The following is a 24,670-nucleotide window of genomic DNA, read 5'->3' as shown; positions in this document are numbered from 1 at the left end:
AATGGCAAAACGTTTATGCAAGCTAGGAGCTATAAGAGAAATAAGCTTAATTGCAGAGAAATGAAACAAGAGTTTACATTACATTAAGCTCAAGAAAAAGAACTGTTAAATTTATTGATTACAAAATAAATTTAACGTTACATTTCAAAATCAAATTAATGAGATCGCACTCACTCACTCACTCAAAAGCTAAATTCTTATGCCTAGGAAAAACACCTTAACTAAACTCTTAAGACTAGGAAAACGAAAAGAAATACTGGTCAATGAATGCGGTGTATCACCCAAAGAAGGGTGGGAGCGTGGAGAACTGTAGTCTAGTGGAGTCTGGGTGCTAACTGACCTCTCTACTCTCCACTGCTGGAGCACAGAACCTCTCTCCGTCACAACAGACACTGGACTGAGTAACTCATGGGAAAAAAAAGGGGAGCACTAGGCCACATTTTTTTAATGGTCAAGTGAGCGAAACACGCCCAAAACAAATCGCTCAGTGGAAGCGCTAATGTCTCACACAAAGACGATCACGTATGACAATGAAAAATTGATTTGACAAAGCTTCCGTCCAAATGAGCGGTTAACTGAATGATAAACTGGGATTCCACTTGAGTTCGCGGTTTCCCACAAAAGCCAATATCACTAGCCGACTCGTGACATTACGCCCCATCAAAATCAAATCTTTTTTCCTTCAGAAAAAAGATTTCAATATGCATACATATAAATCCTAGCTCAGTCACACAAGATTCACACTGTGGTGTGTGTGCTATCCTGCTACAGGAGAAAATCACTATCGCCAATGAGCATAAAAACCTCATATTTAAGTTAATAGAAGCAAGCTTGAGGGAAAAACTCCGTGACGACGGTGAAAATCCTGTACTCAGGTCAAACTGAGCGAAAGTTCGCTACATTTACACTGACAACTAATTGTTGTGTGGCATGGTGTATGTAATACACGGTGTAGGTGTGACAGTTGTAGTGTAACTGTACCTACATGTAAATGACATAGTAAATATTAATAATATGGCAACGACGAAGGCAGAGGAGAAGAGGTGGCAGCGTGTGGCAGACGATCAGCTGGCCCGCACAGCAAAACTGCTACACCCATTGCTGTACCTGTAAAATCAATTAAGGTGGAGCATCAAAAGTGTCAATGAGACAAAAACTCTTATTAAGTTACAATTACTCTCTCTGCCTAGCAATCAGTACATGCTACGAAAAGTACGCTCTGGCTGAAAAATACGAGTGACAGCCTAAGCTTCGTATATTCGAGGTCGCCACTAATTACAGCACACGATTAGTGTCGACAAGTTGAGAATCCTTGTGCAAACTCAGGCTTCCGTAGCCTCGAACTGCACACGGGTCCTCAACCTGTGCCTTAACCTACAGTACTTATATTAATATTGGGGAGCTAAGAATCCTTGTGCAAACTCAGGCTTCCATAGCCTCGAGTCGCCTCTGCGGAGTTCTCTCTCGAACTTCCCCCTTAACCTACAGTACTTATATTAATATCGGGGAGCTGAGAATCCTTGTGCAAACTCGGGCTTCCGTAGCCTCGAGTCACCTATGTGGAGTTCTCTCATCCCCCTTAACCTACAGTACTTATATTAATATCGGGGAGCTGAGAATCCTTGTGCAAACTCGGGCTTCCATAACCTCCAGTCGCCTCTGCGGAGTTCTCTCTTGAACTTCCCCCTTAACCTATGGTACATATATATGTACAGGCCCTGGACATAATGTGTCCTGTGGGGCCAACGGGCGAGACGTCAGGTCTGCACCCACTTCACCACTACCCTGTTTCTCAACTGTCTCAGAGATTACGGGTGTGGTTATGAACGGCACAGGAAGGACATGTCCCAGATTAGTGGTGTTACTTTGACACACACTGCAGGAATGCACGAAACTATCTATGTCTCGTCCCATCCCTGGCCAGAAAAAGTCAGCTCGGATACGGCCCTGGGTCTTCCTTTTGCCCATGTGACCTCCTGAGGCTGAACAATGACCCCATTGTAACACTGCTAGGCGGTACCTGGCGGGACCGACAAACTGCAGTTGAACCTCGCCCTAGGGTGTTTGTGACTCATGGTAGAGCCGTCCTTGTTTGCGAAGGAACTTGGCTCGACCTCCCCATGAATACTTAACCCCTTAACCGCGGGGCATCACTTTCATGACGCTTGGGAGCAAGGGATCATACTGCAGGGCGTCGCTTTTGTGATTTTGTGTTATTTTGAGTTCACCCGGGCTTCCAAGTGGGGGCTTGTATCATCTATCAGTACTGCCAATGTCCAACACTAGTCAGCACTCCTAATCTCATCTGTACTCCCATCCATTGTTGACAATTTAGCCATTTCTCCCCGTTCTTGACTCCCCTCCCTACCCCCCTTCCATTACCCTGTCCTCTCGCCTGCCCGGCCATGCTACGCTAAGTAAATCTTCCCTGGAATTTTTCACTGATTTCATCCATTGAAATAAGCCCTATGTCCTATTCTTATACCAAAGAATATATACAAGAAAGAAATAAGGTAAGTGAGAGTGCCATACACCTGGAATTGGCTAATTATCACCTGACAACACCTCACGTGCACTCGTTCGCTAATTTTCGCTGTTTTTTTCCCCTTGAAATATGCCGTATAATCTATTTTCGTAATAAATATACATGTTAGGAGGGAAGGGAGAAGCCTAAGTGATATTTACATTCACCTGGAACTACCTAATTTATAATGTATTGTCTAGATTTCCTGCCAATCATTTCAGTGCTATACATAGCTGTTTCAAGAGCTAACATTGGTAGCACTGAATATCCCCTAAGTAGGCCTCTACCCCGGCCCTCCCTTATCAGTTTACTCTCATCTTCCAAAGTGGGGGTACGTCTGTTTCTTCTTGCTGACTTCAGGGACTTTTTCGCCCCCATGCAAAGGGCCCTGTGATCTTTACCCCCTACTAAACCTCGTATGGAAAGAGGTAAAGGGCTGACAATTGATAAAAGAGTGACTACGATCTTTCTATTGAGTAAAACAGTGCAAGTGGAATTGTAAATAATGTGTAAATAATGTGTAAACAGCAAGTGAAAGTAATGAATGTAAATATACGTGAACAATGGAAAATAGTTTCATAAGTTACTTCAAGTGACAGTGCATAACACAGTGTAAATAAAATAGAAATGTAAATAACGTAAGTAATATAGAGAACGTAAATAGAAATGTAAATTAGTATTATAAGAATACGAGTATATACCCTAGGAGTAATGAAAGTGAAAGTTTCACTCTAGCATGTCTGAATACTATGAGTTATGAGAGTGAAGATGAAAGTGACATTCACTCTCAATGCTAGTATACAGGACGAGAAAGTGAATGCTACATATTTTACTGAAAGATATTGAATCCCTACAGTGACAATAAACTAATACTACTGAAGGAAACTTATGGATAAAGACTGTAGATATATATAAGTGTTATACAGTAATAGAAATATAAAGCGTGAGGGGTACAGAGTACCAAGAGCGAACTAGTGCCAGTACGACGGTCAGACGCGCTCGTAATTTTCATTGCTTTCACAGTGGGTTTTTTTTTGGAGTATGGATCCCAAACTACTTGAAAATCATAGAGTAGTGTTTATAGTGTCAATATCTGGCTGTGGTAATCATATTACGGGTTGTTGGGAAGTGTAAAGTGGAGACTTCGTTACCCAACTTCAGAGGTCTCCACAAGTCCTACGGTAACTGACGAAGGCTCAATAAACATTCCAGGAGAAAGCTGAAGGTATGTGCCATAAACATATTTAATTTTAATATTCTAGGACTAATAACTGATTTTTGGCAAATATTTTTTGAGAGTCTGTCGGAGCCCGAATAACCCCGCAGCACATGCAAAACATCGGTAAACATGCCCGCGGTGTAGAGGTTAATCACTCGACCCTTTTGTTTGTTCCGCACGGCAGCAAGTGTCGGGTCAGAATGTTGTTCTTGTACAACAAGTTGACTACACATCAGATCTTGCGGCGATTCAATGATCGCTGGGGTGACACAGTCTGGAGCCTCAGCCATGGCTCGTGTTACCGCAGCAGCCGAAGTCTGAGTAGCATCATGATCGGTGCAACTATCCTTGACATCGTAAATATTGCCTATTATAAGGTCAAATAAAGGTTCTGGCATGACAACTGCGAGTGTCGTACCAGTATAAAATGGAGATGCCACCTGGATACATGTCTCAGGGAACAATCTCACTGATCCATCAATAAGGTTTGCATGGATCTGTCGACCTGTGTACTGCTCAGGCCGAACTAAACTCTGCTTGACAGAGCAACCTGAGGAACCATTATCTCTCAGGACCTTCACAGGAATGTCTCCCACAAACCCTTGCTGAACAAGGAAGGTACTGTCACCTATGGAAGGGCCTGTGGAGGAAGCAGCTAGCCACTCATGAGGCTGCTGAATTGATGCGGCAAACATTGTGCCTTGAGAATTATATACTTGAGGCGTCGTACTCACTGCCTGTGGAGATGGAACATTGGCCATCTGTGGAGGGGGGGTTCACTGTCACTGTGGGACTAGTGAACTGTGGGGGAGTACCTATACTGGTAGGAACGTGACCACCGTGCTGCTGCTGAGGAATGAAGGCTGCGTTCGCTTCCTGCCTCTTTTGAGCTGGTGGTGAAAAAGTTTGTCACGACGGTCGGTTACATGGCTGATACTGCTGCTGGTTAGGGTACCTGTTGTACCTCTTCCACTCAGTTTTCTGAGTGTTTTGCCCCTGGTCCTTCCATTACGATTTTGGACCTTGGTCATTATTCTGAGAATGGCCTTGTTGCTGGGGTTCAGTCTGAGACGGCTTCCCAGACTTGTCAGGTTTTCTGTTCCAGGTGTTTTGCTTACGAGTTTGGTACCCGTATGCAGTAAAATGTGCGTCAGCCTTTTCTGCCATTTGGCTGGCATCTTTCACCTGGGAGATCTTAAGCTGTGCTATGAGCTCAGCAGGCCACGACCTCTCTAGCTGTGTACGCAGCATAAGGTCAATTATCCCCTCACGTGTGGAAGGAGTTTCATCTTTCTCCATCCACTCATTTAAGTAAGCAGTGAGACGATCGAGGAACTGAACAGCTGTCTCCTTGTCTTGGAGACGAGCTCGCATGAACTGAACTTTGGCGTCATCTACTGTGAGACCATATGCCTTAATGAATGCAGCTTTCATCATCTCATACGTGAGATTGTCTTCACGAATTCTGTGGAGAATATCGGGGGCAGGGCCCTCAAATAAACTAAGAAATTGGATCCGCTTAGCTGCCTCATCCAGTTGATACATGTCTGCCATGTCCTCAAAACGAGCTATGTACGGCTCGATTCGCTCGCTTTCCTTGTATGAAGGAAGCTTGATGCGTGGGGTCGCCAGGACATGTGTAGGAAGAGCGCTAGTGGAGCTTGGACCAACTGCACCGGATGTGTCTGAAGCCAAGGAATCTTGCTTGAGCTTCAGCATTTCATATTCGTGTTTTTCACGTGCTTCTCGCTCGGCACGTTCGTGCTCTCATTCTCTCTCGCATTCCTGACGCTGTTCTCGCTCATGTTCTAAGTCGAGTTCGCGCTGTTTTCGCTCGAGTTCGCGCTGTTCTCGCTCGTATTCTCACTCCTTTTCGCGTTCCTCACGCTGTTCTCGCTCGTATTCGCGCTGAATCTTACGCTCTTCACGGGCATCGTTCTCGCGCTGCTGCTCCTGATTATGGCGTGAGAGTATATATGTACTCTTTAATTTCAGTTGGGTCCGTAAGACCCATTTCTTTGGCTTCCTGTAAAAATACAGTGGTAGCCATGACACTATTTTACTAAACAAACTGAAACTGAGTACTGACTGCTTCGCAAACGAATGCTAATAACACAAGTAAAGAATACAGACACAAGCTAGTGGTGACCAGTCTTATCTAGTTAACTGGAAAAGAATAAAGCAAAAATGCAAATAACTGAGAAGACTCAATAATTAACACAATGGGTACGGCGGCTACCCAGCAGCGAATAAAATCGTCTGGCGTTACCAAAAATAAAGTACTAAAGTTAAGTACTCTATGGATTAATAAAGCAGAAATTCACTTGCTAAATTAACGGTAAACACCAGTAAACTTGTGCCTATAAACTTTAATGATAAATACCTAAATATGAACGAGTGAGTATTATCTCGTGAATAGCTTTAGAGCTAGGAGTTAATATCCTGGAATGAGGTCGCCAATTGTCACGGGGTTTTTAAAATAAAAGCAAATACTATTTAATTGATGATAATGTTCAATATACTGAAGAGCAGGGACAATGATTGTCTTACTAAATCAAGCAACAATTACTTTACGCTGGCTTGCTTCGCACGATTCTCTAAGAACGAGAATTTATAAACTTTCTCAACAGTACACAGCAGAGACTAATTACTCAATTGCTGTTTATTAGTACTGTTAGCCTCTGGAGAAAGTTACTTCACTCCTGACAATAAATAACTAATAATAGTATCAGGTTCTTGCTGATGCTTAACTCCTAGGAGGCACAACGGATTTTAAGCTTAATACACAAGACTGGCCTAAGTACCAGTTATGAATGGCAAAACGTTTATGCAAGCTAGGAGCTATAAGAGAAATAAGCTTAATTGCAGAGAAATGAAACAAGAGTTTACATTACATTAAGCTCAAGAAAAAGAACTGTTAAATTTATTGATTACAAAATAAATTTAACGTTACATTTCAAAATCAAATTAATGAGATCGCACTCACTCACTCACTCAAAAGCTAAATTCTTACGCCTAGGAAAAACACCTTAACTAAACTCTTAAGACTAGGAAAACGAAAAGAAATACTGGTCAATGAATGCGTTGTATCACCCAAAGAAGGGTGGGAGCGTGGAGAACTGTAGTCTAGTGGAGTCTGGGTGCTAGCTGACCTCTCTACTCTCCACTGCTGGAGCACAGAACCTCTCTCAGTCACAACAGACACTGGACTGAGTAACTCGTGGGAAAGAAAAGGGGAGCACTAGGCCGCATTTTTTTAATGGTCGAGTGAGCGAAACGCACCCAAAACAAATCGCTCAGCGGAAGCGCTAATGTCTCACACAAAGACGATCATGTATGACAATGAAAAATTGATTTGACAAAGCTTCCGTCCGAATGAGCGGTTAACTGAACGATAAACTGGGATTCCACTTGAGTTCGCGGTTTCCCACAAAAGCCAATGTCACTAGCTGACTCGTGACATGATACTCGCATGGCTTTCATTCTCTATGTTCAACAATTCCTTAAAGTGTTCTCTCCATCTGCTCACTTTTAATTGAAAAAGTACTCAGTAAAATTACATGAACTAACAATAAGCGAAATAGAAATAAGGCTTTTGAAAAGTACAGCCAAGACAATAGAATTTTAACTTGCTGCATTCTGGCAGACTATGGACCGTGATGCTGGCCAATTTTTTTCTTCTTTTTTTCTTTGCTAGATAGGTTCCACATGATGAGAAAACATGGAGAACAACCATTAAAGTACTCACAGAACCCATTTAGGTCAATTTTGAGGTCGATTCTTACTTTTACGATGGAACATATTCTATCCATTTCTCCTTTCTCTGAAATCTCCATTCTACAAGATTTCAATGTTCACCACCATCTTTGGCTCTCCTCTCCTTTCACTGAACCACCTGGTGAACAAGCCTACATCTTTTCTATCCTTAATGACCTAGAGCAGCTTGTACAGCACCCTACCCTTATCCCTGACCGCCTTGGAGAGAGCTCCAACATACTTGATCTCTTCCATACAACTAATCCTTCTGCTTACACTGTTAATCTTTCCTCTCCATTGGGCTCCTCCAATCACAGCCTTATTACCTTAACCTGTCCAATCACTCCGGTACAGCCTGTGGACCCTCCAAAAAAACGGCGACCATGGCACTTTGGAGCTGCAGATTGGGAGGCCCTCAGGCAGTACTTCTTTGATTTTCCCTGGAATGATTATTGCTTCCATGGTCGGGAGCCATCTGAGTGTGCCTTGCGCATTATAGAGGTTATTCTTTTGGGCATGGAAGCCTACAGTCCTTTCTCCTATCCTTTGACTAATGCAAGAAAGCCTTGGCTTAATCACGCTTGTTCTAATGCTGTCCGCAACAAGGAGAGGGGCTTATCTTGTTTTATGTTTCTGCCCGGAATCGTGCTAAGTCTGTGCTTCGATCTGCTAAAAATAATTTCATCCATACTAAATGCTCTCAACTCTCCAACTCAAATTCTTCCCGCTCCTTCTGACACCTTGCCAAAAACCTTTCTAACAACTTTACCTCAAAATCCTTCCCTCCTATTTTCTACTCTGATGGCTCTGTAGCTATTTCTTCTACTGATAAAGCATATTTCTTCGCTCAGACTTTCTCCTCCAATTCCATCTTAGACAATTCCGGTGCTGTTCCTCCATCACTTCCCCCCCTCTGACTTCCTCATGGCTGACATTAAAATTTCTTCAGCTAATGTATTTTCTGGCATCACTGGCCTCAGTACTAACAAGGCATATGGGCCTGATGGAGCTCCTCCTGTTGTCCTCAAGAACTGTGCTTCTGTGCTTACACCCTGCCTAGGTAAACTCTTTCGCCTTTGTCTGTCAACTTGTACCTTTCCTTCTTGCTGGAAGTTTGCTCTCATTCAGCCGGTCGCAAAGAAGGGTGACCATTCCCAAACCTTTAACTATCGTCCAATTGCTTTAACATCCTGTGTCTCAAAAGTTTTTGAGTCTATTCTTCACAGCAAAATTTTAAAGCATCTTTCCTATCACAACCTTCTTTCTAATCGTCAGTATGGATTCCATCAGGGACGCTCAACTAGCGATCTTCTCACCTACCTTTCAGGCTCTTGGTCATCCTTCTTTCGGGACTGGCGAAAGCTTTGCCATTGCACTTGACATCTCAAAGGCTTTCCATCGAGTCTGGCATAAATCTTTAATTTCCAACCTGCCCTCTTACGGTTTCCATTCTTCCATCTGTGCCATCATCTATAGATTCCTTTCTGGTCGTTCTATAGCTGCTGTTGTAGATGGCCATCGATCATCTCCTATCTATTAACAGTGGTGTTCCTCAGGGCTCTGTCCTATCACCAACTCTCTTCCTTTTATTCATCAATGATCTTCTGAGCTGTACATCTAATCCTATCCACTCATATGCTGATGATTCCACCCTTCATCTTTCCATTCGGTTCCCGCAATGTCCATCTCAGCAGTTACATCAACAATCAAGGGATGAGGCTATGGCACTCCTAATGTCCAACCTGGCTCGTATCTCTGACTGGGGTAAAATTAATCTTGTTGTTTTTAATGCATGTAAGACTCAGTTTTTACACCTATCAACCCGCCAAATCTTCCACAGGATACCCATTAAAAGTCAATAATATCCAGCTCAATCCAGAATCATCCTTGAATATGCCTGGGGTTTCGGTCACTCGGGATTTAACTTGGAAAGATCATATTACATCTCTGGTAAAATCTGCTTCCAAGAGAATAGGTGTGCTAAGCCGACTCCGTTCCTTCTTTACCCCTGCACAGTTGTTGACTTTATACACGGGATTTATTCGCCCCTGTATAACTCTCATGTGTGGGGAGGCTCCCCACATACAGCTCTTCTTAATAGGGTGGAGTCAAAGGCATTTCGTCTCATTAACTCTGCTCCTCTCACTGGCTCCTTTCAACCTCTGTCTCTTCACCACACTGTTGCCTCTTTATCTCTTTTCTATCTCTATTTCCATGGCCACTGCTTCTCTGAACTATCTGCTTGCATCCCTTCACCTCTACAACAGGTGCGTAGCACCTGTCTAGCAATAAACTCTCATTCTTTTTCTGTCCAGCTTTCTAATGCGAGAGTTAACCGTTGCTCCCAATCCTTCATTTATGCAACAGGTCAACTCTGGAACTGCCTCCCTCTGTATGTATTTCCTACTTCCTATGATCTCCAGTCTTTCAAATGCAGTGTGTCCAGGCATCTCGAAATGAACAGATCTTGAATTTGGCTCTTTTGTATTATTATTATTTTTTTTTTTTCTTGGAAGGAACTGTTTTGCGGGCTCGTGGCCTTTGGTTCCTTCTTCCTCGCATAAAGAAAAAAAAAAAAAAAGAGTAGGAGGCGGATAACTTTGGAGTAACGCCCCATAGACTTGAACGCCCACCGCCGCCTCAGAGCAAGAGGATGCAGAAGCTCTGCATTTTCTTCACCGGTAACTATGCTATTCGAACCAAGGACACACTCGCTGGGTATACAGATGATATAGCAAGTATCCCCAAGCACAGTTATGTACGTTGGCGCACTATGACAAGCAAGTGAGTGAGTTGGATGTCCCATAAAATGTTTGTAATAGTTCTTATTCTACTTTTCTGAGGTAAAAAGTCTGTGCCAACGTGTATTATACTGTACATGATATGTGTTTTCCACATAACTTATAATTCTTTTCATAGTCTGTGCACTCCTGGTGTCTTTTCTCATACACTAAATGCACTACCGTTCTCTTTTCTCACACGGCAAGATATTTGCGCCATGTCCTTTCACTTCGTATATTTTCTTGCACACACACATACATACATAACTTATTTTACTTCACTTGCTGTTATAATATCACTAACCAAGTTTCTTATCATATTACACATATGACATAATTATCATTACATATTATTTACAATTATATACATTTCACTTGCTTCTTTTTCACAAACACCATGCAGTTCAGAAGTGGAGTAGGGTGTGGTATTCTTTGAAGCAAGGTGTAAGGAGTAGCCCCACATCACACTCCACGCATTGGTAACGTTTGTCCTTTTGCTGTTTTCTGGGCCGTACTGTGCTGTGTTGGCACACGTGACACCTGCGTGGGGAATTCCTCTTCGCACCTGGTGCCGTAACTACCTCTGGGAAATGACGTTCGGTGAGGCAAAAGGGATTTTTCCCACCAATTGGGCGATTTCTTGGGGCATGATCATAACCATGAGTGCCAATCAGCTCTCTGCACAGCTTCTTTATGAAGTCCTCAAAAGTGTCTCTGGATCCTGTGGTATAGGCATGGAGGAGGTAAACGTTCAAAACTCTAACATCCAGAAGGTGAAAGAACAGTTTCTTGTACCACATCATCGTGGGCCTGGCACACTCAACACTCTATATCTTTGCATCCGACTGGTCTACCTGACGCATATTGATATTGTAATCAATCACAGCCTCAGGCTTCCGGAAGTGCACACATTTTTCTCTGCGGTAATCGATGGTCTTTGTTGTATGCAACAGGGGGCAATAAACTGTCGAAACGAGGTTTACCTCGCTGTTGTGATGCCAGGTATTAGCAAGGTTATTATTAGCTTAAGACAACACTACCTCCTTCCTTTCCAGTTTCCTGCCCACCTGTACCATGTGCAGCCTGGTTTTCTTCACTGTACTGCAGATGACAGTCTCTTGCTGCTTCAAATACTGAGTGAGAAGTGGGCTGGTGTACCAGTTGTCCAGGTACAGGACATGCCCATGATGAAGGTACGGCTGCATCGTTGTTTTCACAACTGCACCAGACAAACAAACAGTCCTATCCTCTGTAATTTCCATCTGTGCACCGGTGTCTTGCACATATCCGGTCCTGCAGTCACACATGACGAATTTTGAACCCAAAGCAGTGTCTTTTGCTTCAGATATATTGGCTGAAGGCAATGTTCCCTCTCCATAACACAAGACTCTTGTCTATGACCAGGTCTCTGTAAGAAGAGAAAGAGGATGAGAATCGTGCCCTCAGATGATCAAACACTGGGTGAATTTGGCGCATCCTGTCAGCATTGCCTTCGTTACTGGGTTCCTCATTATCATAAAAATGGAGCCTGTTGAGGAGGTACTGGAATCTGTTTCTCCCCATAACTCTTCCAAAGAACGGTGTTGATACAAGGGGGTCCACAGTCTAGTATGAAGGCAACTGATTCTTTTTTATCATTCCCATCAATAGAACTAATGCCAGGAACAGGTACATCTCGTCGACAGATATGTCAACATCAAACAGCCGGCTATCGGTGTTTGTGGGGCTGTGCCATGGCAGAATGCTGCTTACGTGTTCAAAAGTTTGCAGATTCTGATAATGAACTCATAAGTGAAGAAGTTTTTGAAGAAATCAATCCTCCTAGAGGACTGATTCAAATCGGGAACAGTACAGCCTGCTGTATCCCCACGATTAAATGGTTGGTGAATGGGAACAAAATTGCTCCCATCCTCCCACTCCCACGACACTTCATCCTCTGCTTCATCATCTCCACCATCACCACCACCACCACCACCACCAGCATCTGCCTTGTCAGGATGGGGAGGAAAACCGGAGGTCACCTGGGGAATATTTCTCTCCTCCTCGCCTTCCTCCTGATTATCATCTTTTTTCCCCCTATCTCCCCTTTTCCTTTCCCCTTCCCCTTTCCTTTCGTCCCTACATTACCAATAAGGGAGGAGTTAGCGCTAAAATGAGGTGGGGAATTTCCATGGGGAAGGTCACGTGTGCCGGAAGTGCTGGGCTGAGGGGACTCAGTCTTTTGTGAGGTCAATGGTGGTGTGCTACTCCACGCCCCACGTGAGTGAAACAGTGCACTTCTCACCCTGTATTTTTAGTTTGTAAATGCTCCCACGCCTTCGGTCCTTTACAGGGGGATCCTATCCACTTTGGCAGAGTGTATTTAGCTCTAGGATCCTCCTGATACTCATCCTCACTAGATGAATTGTCATACAATCGAGGACAGCGTGAGGTGGTGGGAAGGGGAGGTGGTGTTGGGGCTGCCTGGAAGGACAACAATGTCACCTTCATATATTTTGCCATCCAGGGGGATGGTACTTCTTCATCACTGCTTGATTCTGAGTCAGGCTGAACGTAATCCATGTCAGCCACATTGTCATCTAATGGAGAATCGCTTTCCCGATCATAGGGTGCCTCAAGGAAAGAGTCAATCTCATGCTGGGCTAGTAAGTGATGCGCCATGATCCTCACTCGTGATGCGCTGTCAAAATCAGGATGGGCCCAGGTGTGCAGCGATGACTCATACTTGTCTGGTGAGGCCTAGAGAGGCTTGGATTTATCTCCATCAATTTTGGGGAGCGTAATTTGAATTTTCGAATTTTAGCAAATATATCAAATTGTGGACATACATGTATGTTGATGGCACTGTCCGCACATATAGGGGCCAACATACATGTATGTCGTTGGCATGGGACAGGTTAAAAAGGTGATTTGTATATTTGTATTAGTGTACAATATTGCAGAAGTAAGCTGTACAATAGGTGAAACTAATCTAAAGAAAATTAGTTATACCATAAGTGAAGTTATGATAAGTGTTATGAGTATTTTAGGTTGGTAAATGTTTCATGTTGCAAGAGCAGTTACAGTGAAGTATAGTCTTTTTTGCGTCACCCCAACACACCATTGTGCACAGTGGACCTAGGGAAGTTACAGCTGTGGAGAAACAAATCAAGCCAGGACGCCTTAACTTGGGATGTGAGCAAGCCTCGGGAAATGGCAGCTGAGTGCCACCAAAAGTTACCCCTGTTCATCCCTTACTCTTTCGTCAACACCAGAACCTGACCTTCAGGGGTTGTTTCAGTGGAAAAACAACGGAATGATGATTTTTTTTTTTTTTTTTTTTTTAATGCTCTAGGTCTAATATTGGCTGAGATGTAACATCTTCAAAATAAGCGATTTTGCGAACTTCACCTTCATGGGAGCACTGGCAAAGTCATTATATAGCCTAAGGTTGAGGGTTAAACAGAAACACAAGACAAAGATGAAGGGATTGAGCAACAAAAACTAGTGTAAGAGATCAGATGGGACAAAAGCCACAGATATATGTCTGTGAGGTAGAAGAAAAAATTCAAAGTACACAGATACGATGTAAACTGATCCATTCAGAAGCAGAGAAAACAGATTTAGTTGGAAGAGATCAACAGTGACAGAAGAACGAAAAGGAATATGGACCATGTTAGTCGTGGAAAGAAAGGTACAGTAGCTTCTAGTTCAGGATAGTATAACTCTAGGCTTAAGAAAGTAGAAATAGGATCATGACTAAAATTACTGCAAGCCCATTCCAAAACTAAACGAAGGTCTGACATCTGGACAAGGCCTAAGATTACATGACTACTGACAGCATCTACTAATAGGTGAGCAAAATCCTCTACTTGTAACATTAATGACTAAAGGGACAGAGACAATGAATCAAGACGAAAACTGATAGACAATATTTCTGCAATAATATTAACCTTATCATTCAATTTCTCTACGACATCCAAAAATTTGTTAAGTTGGGTGCCCATTTCATTCATATGTGACAAAAGTACCTAGTGGGTATACAGCAACCTATCCTGTGCCTCCGACATTGATGTAAATGTTTCAGAGTATTCATGACATACTGATGAATCACTAGATATCTGCTAAACCAAAAATACCATCAAGAACCTTGCCACGAAATCAAAGAGACCTTGCTTTACACGTGAATGTGATCCTCCAACAGGGCCATTGCGGGGCAATGACACATTTAACCTGAGGTGTCCCGTTGACATATGGATACATCACCACATTTTGCCACGGTGACATACAATGACATTTCCATATGTTTTGCAATTGCAAGGTCCGTCATTTGTAAATTTTTCAAGTTTCGTGGGTGATTTTTGGTAGGCTTATGTGGGAGACCTTCTTCTACCCTTCATCAGGCAGGGATACTACCTGGCCCCGCCTGACCCCCCCCTCCCCCCCGCATGCCATTTTCTTGGCAGCTCACCTGTTAGCAGTGACCTGGCCAGTAAAGACATGTGGCACCACAGTATCTCCAGTGACGAACTCTAAGGTGAAAGTTATTCCCGAGGTGGAGGACAAAGGAAGAAACTAGCCAGAGGAAGAAACAAGCAGAAGTGATGAGGCAGTAATATAAAGGAAGGTGAGGTTTGGTGAGTGAAACAACGCTTATGTCACCTATATCATTGTCTGAAAACCAATATACTCTTGTACTACATATAAATTCGTACCAAATAAATAGATATCTAACCTTTTATGAGTGGTTTGGAATAGTTACTTCTCCCATAGAAAACGCGTTCTCTGGAGCAGGGTCCACAAAAGACGGTACAAGGTATTCAGAGGGACACCTGTATAACGCAATTATAAGCTCAGCTGAGCACTTTTATGGGCATTTTCCAATGTTTCTCATAAAAAGCAGAGGTTCTAGCCAAAAAAATAAAAATCTAAAATCTGCCGGGATTGGGGAGGGGTCAGTGGTGAAAAATCGGTCAGGATGCGGCAGGTTAAACTAATGAATAATTTCTCGGTCCAGACAAGTTTCCACAAAGGAAGTGGAAACCACATAAGGGTCGTATAGTGGATTGTTGACACGGAAATTTTGGAAGTTTTTGGACGACTCTCATCAAGTTCTGAAAATCATAACAGACACAGATGACGTCCTACACAAACATTATTTGTCCCCATGACTTTACCAGTGCCCCTGGGCGGAGGCCCCCATCCCTGTTCCCATCACCCAAAAGCAGCCAGCATCAGCAAGGATGTCCAGTTGTCCACACTCTCCACAACATCTTAACTATAAAAGAAATCCAGATTAATGTTGAGATCAGGAAAGCGGTCCTGAAGCTGAAGGAAGAAACACAGGAAACATGGGACGACTTACTGAACAATGCTTTTGTCAGTACTCATTATCAAGTAGAGGAGAGGGTGACATGATGAAGGAGACAAAAGAGAAGAAGGAGAGGAATTTTTAACAGACGAAGGAGATCGTGTAGAAGAAAAGGCTATGGAAGATGCATTATTTTCCTGACTTTCCTCCCATTCGAAGTACCTGGGAGGTCCCTTAAGGTCATCAGTGTAAACCCATTTATTCTCAGATTACAACAAGGCTTGAATTTCAAATTTGTTACTGTGACGGGATAACACACGGTTTGAGCATTATAAACTTGTAATTCAGCTTAGAAGCGCGAGTGTGCTAGCAACCAAACACTAAATCTCCAACGTTAATACTGATAGGTGAGCCAGAGATATGCTGTTGATGTAGCATATCTTCTTTAGACAATGCCAGATTAGCTTTTACGTCCTGGTGTCTGACAGCTTCACTTTCACATAATCATTCAGGTTATAGACTAGGTTTTGATAGCAGCAGTGAATATGGCAGAGATTTAACAAATCCACTTAAGACAAAGGATGGAGCTTCGCCAATGGATTTATTAATGGAGCTGTTCATAGATGCAGCAACTTGTGGGATCCACTCATACCAACAGGTGCTGGACAACGTAAATACCTCATCAACTCTAAAATCTTATGATTTGGTCGTATGACATGACCACCACTGGAAGCAAAATGGCTGGGTATGACATTGAATTTATTGATATTATACTGCTTACAAATCTCAACAAGAAGACCATTGGAGAACTCAGAACAATTATGAGTAGATATGGTTGATGGCACAGTAAATGGGCAAATAACATGATAAAAGAAGGCACATCCAGCACTCATAGCAGTCTTGTCATTAACAGCCATGATCAACAGCCAGAAAAAATACTCTGAACCAGAATCCATAAGAAGTACCTTGAGGAGATCAATTGAAATGGTTTCCCATGGACGTCATGGCACCGGATATTGCAAGAGTGGAGCAGGTAATCCGGTTGACGATTACATGAAACACAGGAATTGCATTGAACAGCGATGTTTTTCCGCATAGAACGATACACGTGCTCAAACACCGATCTTTTCCCGGATGGAATGCATGAGGTGTGTTATGAATGATGTGGAGTATTGCAGTTACCAGATCAGTTGGGCCAATGGGTTGTCGTACCCTCTCTATTAGGTATGTCTTTACCAGTAAGGGCTGCCTTCCTATACAAGATATTGATGTCCAAAATGAGCTTACCTACTGAAGCTGTCAGGGTAGATAAGATGGAAGCGTCTCCTGACGCTAGGAAGCAAATAACCTTATCACAGAGGGATCTGAGCACTGACAACTATGGACAACATCTGAGGCTGGGACGCTGTAAGGAACTTCACATGGTTGGTATGGTGAGAATGCAGTAGCTACAAGAAGAGAAAGAGTATCCGCTACTGCATTAGATTTATCAGACACGTACTCAAAGGTTGGGTTAGTCATGGAATTTAACTGACTGTCTTGCTAGACCCCTTGGAAGATTTCTTCTTTTGAATAAGTCACAAAGTGGCAGATGATGTGTTTGGATATGCACCGGGTATCCTCTTTGCATGATCAACTTGCATCAGTGCAGTGCCTAGGATTATACCAGATGCACCTGTAGAAAGAAGAACAGGTTTCTTATAATCAGGAAATGCCAAGAATGGAGCATTAATGCGTGTTGTCTTCAACGTTTCAAAGGCAAAAGGCTGGTCATTAGTCCAGTCCAAATGAATGGTAATTTAGTCAAGGGGCATTGATCTGCTCATAATATTAAATAAATCGTCGATAGTAGCCACTCAGTCCAAGGAAACTCCTTACATCATCAGTACTGGTCAGTTTCGGGAAATTAGCAACTGATTTAACTTCTTCATCTGATGCATAAATTCCTTCAGGATAAACCACCTGACCCAAAAAATTAATTTTCTTATGCAGGAAGTTGCATTTCCTGAGCTTCATTTTAAGACCTGCCATTTGGAGGAAATAAGAATTTTGTTGTAATTATGTGAAATCTTCAGGAATTGATTTACTCATAACAGTGATGTTATGTAGACAAGCAAAAAGGGAATGGCTAATCAAACAACTGCATACAGAATGGATAAACTTCATGAATGCCGACAGAGCACGTCTAAGATCAAAGGTAAGCCATTTAAAATGGCAGTGGCCAGAAGGAGTACTTTATGTATTTGTGAGGCGAGACGATTCTTTCATTTCTATTTGCCAGTAATTATTAAGATCGCGAACAAAAGTCCGTTCCCTCAATCAGCTTCTAAATGAAGCTGAAACACCTGAGGATCGAAAAACGAAGCATATGAAAGAAGTGCCATATTCACCCAACAGATGGTACACAGTAATGTTTATGTAGGAAGGTTGGGAGAGGGAGGTGTGACGAGGGAAAGTTTGTGTCTGGGGGAAAATAACGTAGCTTAATCACCAGATGTTGATGTGGTTACGAGTATGATAGCGATGGATTACGAGAAGAACGATAAATAATGTTTCGTAACAATATTTGTATGTGGGATGTATGTTGTAGCAGCAAAAGTGGCTAATATGATTACTAGCTATCTGAATACTGAAATCACGCGTGTTGTGTTAGAGCAGGGGCATATGATTCTTCTCATTAATATACAGTTTTTGTGTGTGTGTGATATTATTGTAAATAACGATAAACGGCCAGCATTCATACAACCTGTTATACCAAACAATGACTTATTTTATCCGTTATATTGCTGTATGGGCCACTCCTATGCACCGTGTTAGGCCCATACTACCAGCTAGTCGACCGGACGGTAGTGAACTCTCTCTCTCTCTCCCTCTCTCTCTCTGTCTCTCTGTTTCTGTATATAGAGGCGATAGAAGAATATGAATTGTATATACGTTTAAGTCTTGGGGAAACACATATACCCTGTTGGTATACTTTACTGTAATTAATACCACTTTATTGAGGTGTGTAATGTGCATGGTAGAGTTGTAATTACTTCTATTCATGTATAAATCCCAAAGTATCTGAGGAACGCCACCTCTATATTATGCTGACCCAGGGCCACTCCCAGCGGGGAAGCCGACCAGCTATAACAGAACACTCTTATCACTCAAATGGGAGAGACGTAATGCTCTGAATTCTCTCTGTGTCGCAGTTGTATCTTTCTGTGGCGAATGAAGAGAGATAAAACACAATCTGCTCAAGTTTCTGTTCACCTGCACACGCTACCTACCATTCCTTCAACAGGATGTACACCGATTCCCACCATCTCCTGTGTGTGTGAGAGACATTCGTGGAGAGTGTCAGCTGGAATTGACTTCGACTAGGCGGAACATTACATCACTGATAACCTGCCTGGAACAGTGCAGTCACGCCTAAGCTGATACCTAATATTGGTGGTCAGTTGCGGGGTTCCAATCAGCTGATACATCTACCGATACGACCACCGCCTCCCCCATTTTGAGATAACCCACCAAATATATAATATATATATATATATATATATATATATATATATATATATATATATATATATATATATATATATATATATATATATATATATAATTACCCCTGGGGGTAGGGGGGGTTTTCAAGAATACTCCCCCAGTATCCCTGCTTGTCGTAAAAGGCGACTAAAAGGGTTGGCGGAGGGTTGGTGCCCCTCCCCGGAAAACAACTAACTAAAAAAACAAACAATAAGCCTCGGACAAGGACTGACCAAACGATGACGACCAAGGACCGGACAAAGGACATGGTAATTGGAACTTGGAATGTAAGGGGAGCGAATGATGAGGTGAAAGAGAGAGAGATTGTCCAGGTGCTTGAGGGTGCGAAAGTGGATGTATGTGGAATAACTGAAGCAAAATGGAGAGGAGAAAGTGTGAGAGAATGGGAGTATGGATGGGGTATATGTGCAGGAGTAGGTGAGAATGAGAGGGCAAAGGAAGGAGTATGTATAGCTGTGAGTAAAAGATGGAAGAGGAGCATAAGACAGTGTGGATCAGTTGGGTCAAGGATTGTGTGGGTAAAGTTGAAAGTTGGAATACAAATGTGGGCGATTGTGTGTGTGTATGCACCAACGCAAGATCGTGCTAGAAGAGTGAGAGAAGAGTTCTGGACAAATGTAGAAGTGTGCATGGAAAAGTTTGGAAGGAATGAGAGAGTGTTTTTGATTGGTGATATGAATGGTAAAGTTGGGAATGTGAAGGTGGATGGTATAGTTGGTGAGTGGGGTGTACCTGCAAAGATAGATGAGAATGGGAGTGCGTTAGTGGACATTTGTGCTGGGAGGGGGTTGGTGATAGCCAATATCCTCTTCAGGCATAAAATGATCCACAGGTATACATGGCGAGTGATGAGAAGGGTGGGTGGTGAACTGAATGAAAGGAAGGCAATGATTGATTATGTGTGTGTGGATGAAAGGATGCGAAGATGTGTAAAGGATGCAAGAGTGTATAGAGGTTGGGGGAGTGGACTTTCTGACCACTACTTTGTGGTGGCCAGAATTAGAATGCAAGTAAGATGGAGGAATAGAAGAAGGGAAAGACGAGAGGAAGGAGTAGTTGCAAGGAGAGTGGAAAGGTTACAAGAGGATGAGAAAAAGGCAGAGTATAAGAGAGAAGTGGAGGAACGATTGGGCAAATATGAATTGGAGCAGATGGGAGACGTGGAAGGTGTGTGTAAGATATTTACGGAAGAAATATGTGCAGTATGTGATGTGGTGTGTGGAAGGAAGAGAAGACGGAGGGGGGTGCAAGGAAGAGCGTGGTGGACTGAAGAGGTGAAACAGGCTGTGGCACAAAAGAAGAAAGCATACAATGAATGGATGAGAAATAGGGGCGTGGAAGAAGTTGAGAGGCGGAAGAGAGAGTTATATGTAGAAAGAAAGAGAGAGGTGAAAAGATTAGTAAGAGAGAGTAAGAAGAGAGTGGATGAGGGATTTGGAAGGAATTTGAGTGTAAAGTGGAGGGACTGTAAGAAAATGTTCTGGAGAGAGGTGAAAAGAGTAAGACAGGGTGGAAGTGAAGTTAGCAGGGGAGTGAAAGATAAAAATGGTAGATTACTTGTGGAGAAGGGAGAAAAACTGAGCAGATGGAGAGAACACTTTAAGGAATTGTTGAACGTAGAGGATGGAAGTAATGCGAGTATAAGTGGCTGGGGAATGGCTGGGAGAAGGAGGGAGGTGAGAAGACAGGAAGAATTCAGTAGGAAAGAAGTTGTGGAAGCAATGAAGAAAGTTAAATCAGGGAAAGCCCCAGGAATTGATGGAGTGTGTGGTGAAATGCTGAAGCATGGGGGAGACATAGTAGTAGAATGGATGTGGAAGATGTGCAGATTGGCCTGGGAGGAAGGTAGAGTCCCGGAGGATTGGAAGTCAGGTATAATTATTCCCTTGTACAAAGGAAAAGGGGAAAAAGAAGTGTGTGGTAATCATAGGGGCATTTGTCTTCTTAGTATAATAGGAAAAGTGTATGGTAGGATACTTATAGACAGAGTTAGAGAAAGAACAGAGAAATTAGTTGGAGAAGAACAGGGAGGCTTTAGGAAGGGAAGAAGTTGTGTAAATCAGTTATTCATTCTTAGATCTTTAGTGGAAAAGTTTCTAGAGAAGGGAAAGAAGTTGTATGTGGCTTTCATGGATTTGGAGAAAGCATATGACAGGGTGGATGGACAAGGATTGTGGAAAGTGTTAAGAATATATGGAGTAGATAGGAAGTTGTTGAATGCTGTGAAGAGTATGTACAATGGTGCAAAGGCTGCAGTGCGTGTGGATGGTGAACAAAGTGAATTTTTCTCTTTGAAAGTTGGTTTGAAACAGGGATGTGTCATGTCTCCATGGTTGTTCAATCTGTACATGGATGGGGTAATAAAAGAGGTACAAGGTAGGGTAGTGGATGTTGGAGTGGCCCTGGTGAGAGAGGATAGTGTTTGGAAACTCCCTGTACTGTTGTTTGCAGATGATACTGTGTTGTTGAGTGAAGACGAAGGGGAGCTGCAAGGCTTGGTGGATGAGTTTGAGAGAGTGTGTAAGAAACGGAATCTAAAGGTGAATGTAGGGAAGAGTAAAGTGATGGTCTTTGAGAGAGGTGAAGTTAGTGAATGTACAGCGAGGTTGGATGGTGAGGAATTGGAAAATGTGAGTACGATTAAGTACTTGGGTAGTGTGATGAGTAAGGATGGAGGTTTGGAGGGTGAAGTGCTTGAAAGGGTACAGCAGGGAGGAAAGGTTGCCGGTTCTTTGAAAGCAGTGATAAGAAACAGGGAAGTGAGCATGGAAGTGAAAAAGTTACTACATGACAGTATTGTGATACCAATTCTAACGTACGGAAGTGAAGCTTGGACATTGTTGGAAGGACACAAGTCAAGAGTGAGAGCAGTGGAAATGAGTTATTTAAGAGGAGCCTGTGGAGTCACGTGGAGAGACAGGCTGACGAATGAGGATATAAAGAAGCGTTGTGGTGTTGATGTGGATGTGATAGGAAGCGTTATGAGGAACACACTGAGGTGGTTTGGCCATGTGGAGAGGATTGAGGGTGAGAGACTAACGAAGAGAGTGTATGTGAGTGAGGTGGAGGGGGGAAGAGGGAGGGGGAGGCCGAGGATGAGATGGAGGGATGGGGTGAAGAGGTATATGAGAGAAGAGGGTATGAGTTGGGAGCAGGGCAGTGAAATGGCGGGGGAAAGGGCCACTTGGAGGCGATTTGTTTGTGGCCACCCCAAACGGGATTGAGGCGTCTGGCAATATATATATATATATATATATATATATATATATATATATATATATACCTAGGCTGCTTCCCCCAAGGCCCAAGGAGAGGGAGGTAGCCGAGACAGGACGACTCACTCTCCATTTACTCATCCATTCAAACACATTCATTCGCATCTTAGCCCCAAAGGGGAGAACGGACAGATCCTCACCGCATCACACCGCACAAGGGTCAACTGCGCAATGCAATCAGTGACATCCGCAGAAGGGCCCGACAGCAGAACTGGTTTACCCCTGCCACATCATAACAGACCCATCCCCTTATCCGCACCTGACCTGACTAGCTGATCAGACCAAATGCGGGAGAATATCCCATCAGGGCTGCATCATCACTTATTCATTCACAATTTCTCTCCATTTATTTCTGTCACGCACAGCCACTCTTCCTTGCTCAACAGACATCCCTCTTGCATCCAGCGCTCTCTTCACACTGTCCATCCATCCTATTCGTGGTCTCCCTCTCAGCCTTACATCTCTCACATCAGATCTAGTTATCTTTTTCACCAATCGTTCATTATCCATTCTCTCCATATGCCCAAATCATTGCAACACCCTCTGCTCAACTCTACCAGCCATCTCCCGAACAACTCCAGTTCTCCTTCGCACTTCATCATTTCGCACTCGATCCATACGCGTCACTCCACACATACTCTTCAGACATCTCATCTCCATCACATTCAAACTTTTCCCCTCTGCTACACCCACATTCCATGTTTCAGCCCCATATAATGCAGTCGGTACCACAACACCCTCATACAGCCTTCTCTTTACATCCATTCTAAGCGAACGACATTTAAACACTTTTTTCATTCCTCCCAGCACCTTTCCTACTTCATTTATTCTAAACTTCACTTCTGCATCTATTCTTCCATCCACAGCAACATGTGACCCTAGATATTTAAAACAATCTACCTCCTCAAGCAACTCACCATTCAAAACTATATTCATCCCCCTACCATCTATCAACTTCGTACACTTCATCACTTTACTCTAATTCTCATTTACTTTCAATTTCCTCCTTTCACACACCCTTCCAAACTCTTCTACCAACTGTCTCAATCTCTCCTCTGAATCAGTCACCAGTGCAGTATCATCTGCAAACAGCAGCTGCTTCAGATTCCACTCTCCTCCATCAACATTTACCAGACTCAGACCACCTAAAACTCTTGCATTCACCTCCCTTACAACACCATCCATGTAAATATTAAACAACCAAGGCGACATCACACATCCCTGTCACAGCCCCACTCTCACGGGAAACCAATCACTCACAGCATTTCCCACTCTTACACACGCTCTACTATTTACATAAAAACTTTTCACCCCTTTTAGTAACCTACCATCAAGTCCATACAATCTTAAAACAGTCCACAAAGCCTCCCTATCAATTCTATCATACTATAGCCCGACGCCCTAATTCTATCATACGCTTTCTCTAAATCCATAAATGCCCAAAACACATCCTTGCCTTTCGCTAAATACTTTTCACACACTTGTCTCACAGCAAACACCTGATCAATGCATCCCCTCCCTCTCTTAAAGCCACACTGCTCATCACTAATCACTCCCCCTGTACCCTCTCTAACTCTCATAATTAACACTCTACCATACACTTTACCTACAACACTCAACAGACTTATACCCCTAAAGCTAGTACATTCATACTTATCACCCTTGCCTTTATACAACGGGACCACACAAGCACTTGCCCAGTCAATTGGCACCATACCTTTCTCAAAGCACACATTCAACAATCTTACTAACCAGTCAACAATAGTCACTCCACCACCCTTCAGGCATTCCACAGCACACCCATCCATACCTGCAGCTTTCCCTGTTTTCATATCCTTTACTGCCTTCTCCACTTCTTCCTTCGTGATCAAAGAATCATTCAACTCTCCCAACACATTTATTCCTTGCACCCTTCCATCCGCCACAATCTCAGCCACCCTTTCCTCCTCTACATTTAACAATCTTTCAGAATACTCTGCCCATCTCTTCCTTACTGCATCCATCTCAGTTAACATCCTTCCATCCTCTGCTTTTACTCGTTCTTCCTTCCCAGACTCTCTCTTTCGCATCCTTTTCACCTCCTTCCAAAACATTTTCTTATTCTGTTGAAAATTCTCTGTCAGCCGCCTACCCCACCTCTCATCTGCTGCCACTTTAGCATCACGCACAGCCCTTCTCGCTTTATTCCTCTTTTCCTTATACCTTTCATATGACATCTCATCCTTCCTCTGCAGCCACACTTCATATGCCCGTCTCTTCTCAGCCACAGCCATACTT

The sequence above is a fragment of the Coenobita brevimanus genome, chromosome 38 (assembly GCF_032717465.1).
Source record: "Coenobita brevimanus isolate Jiangsu-jjx chromosome 38, ASM3271746v2, whole genome shotgun sequence".
NCBI classification, from domain to species: Eukaryota; Metazoa; Arthropoda; class Malacostraca; order Decapoda; family Coenobitidae; genus Coenobita; species Coenobita brevimanus.
The sequence above is the reverse complement of the archived record's forward strand: the minus strand, read 5'-3'. Positions refer to the sequence as shown.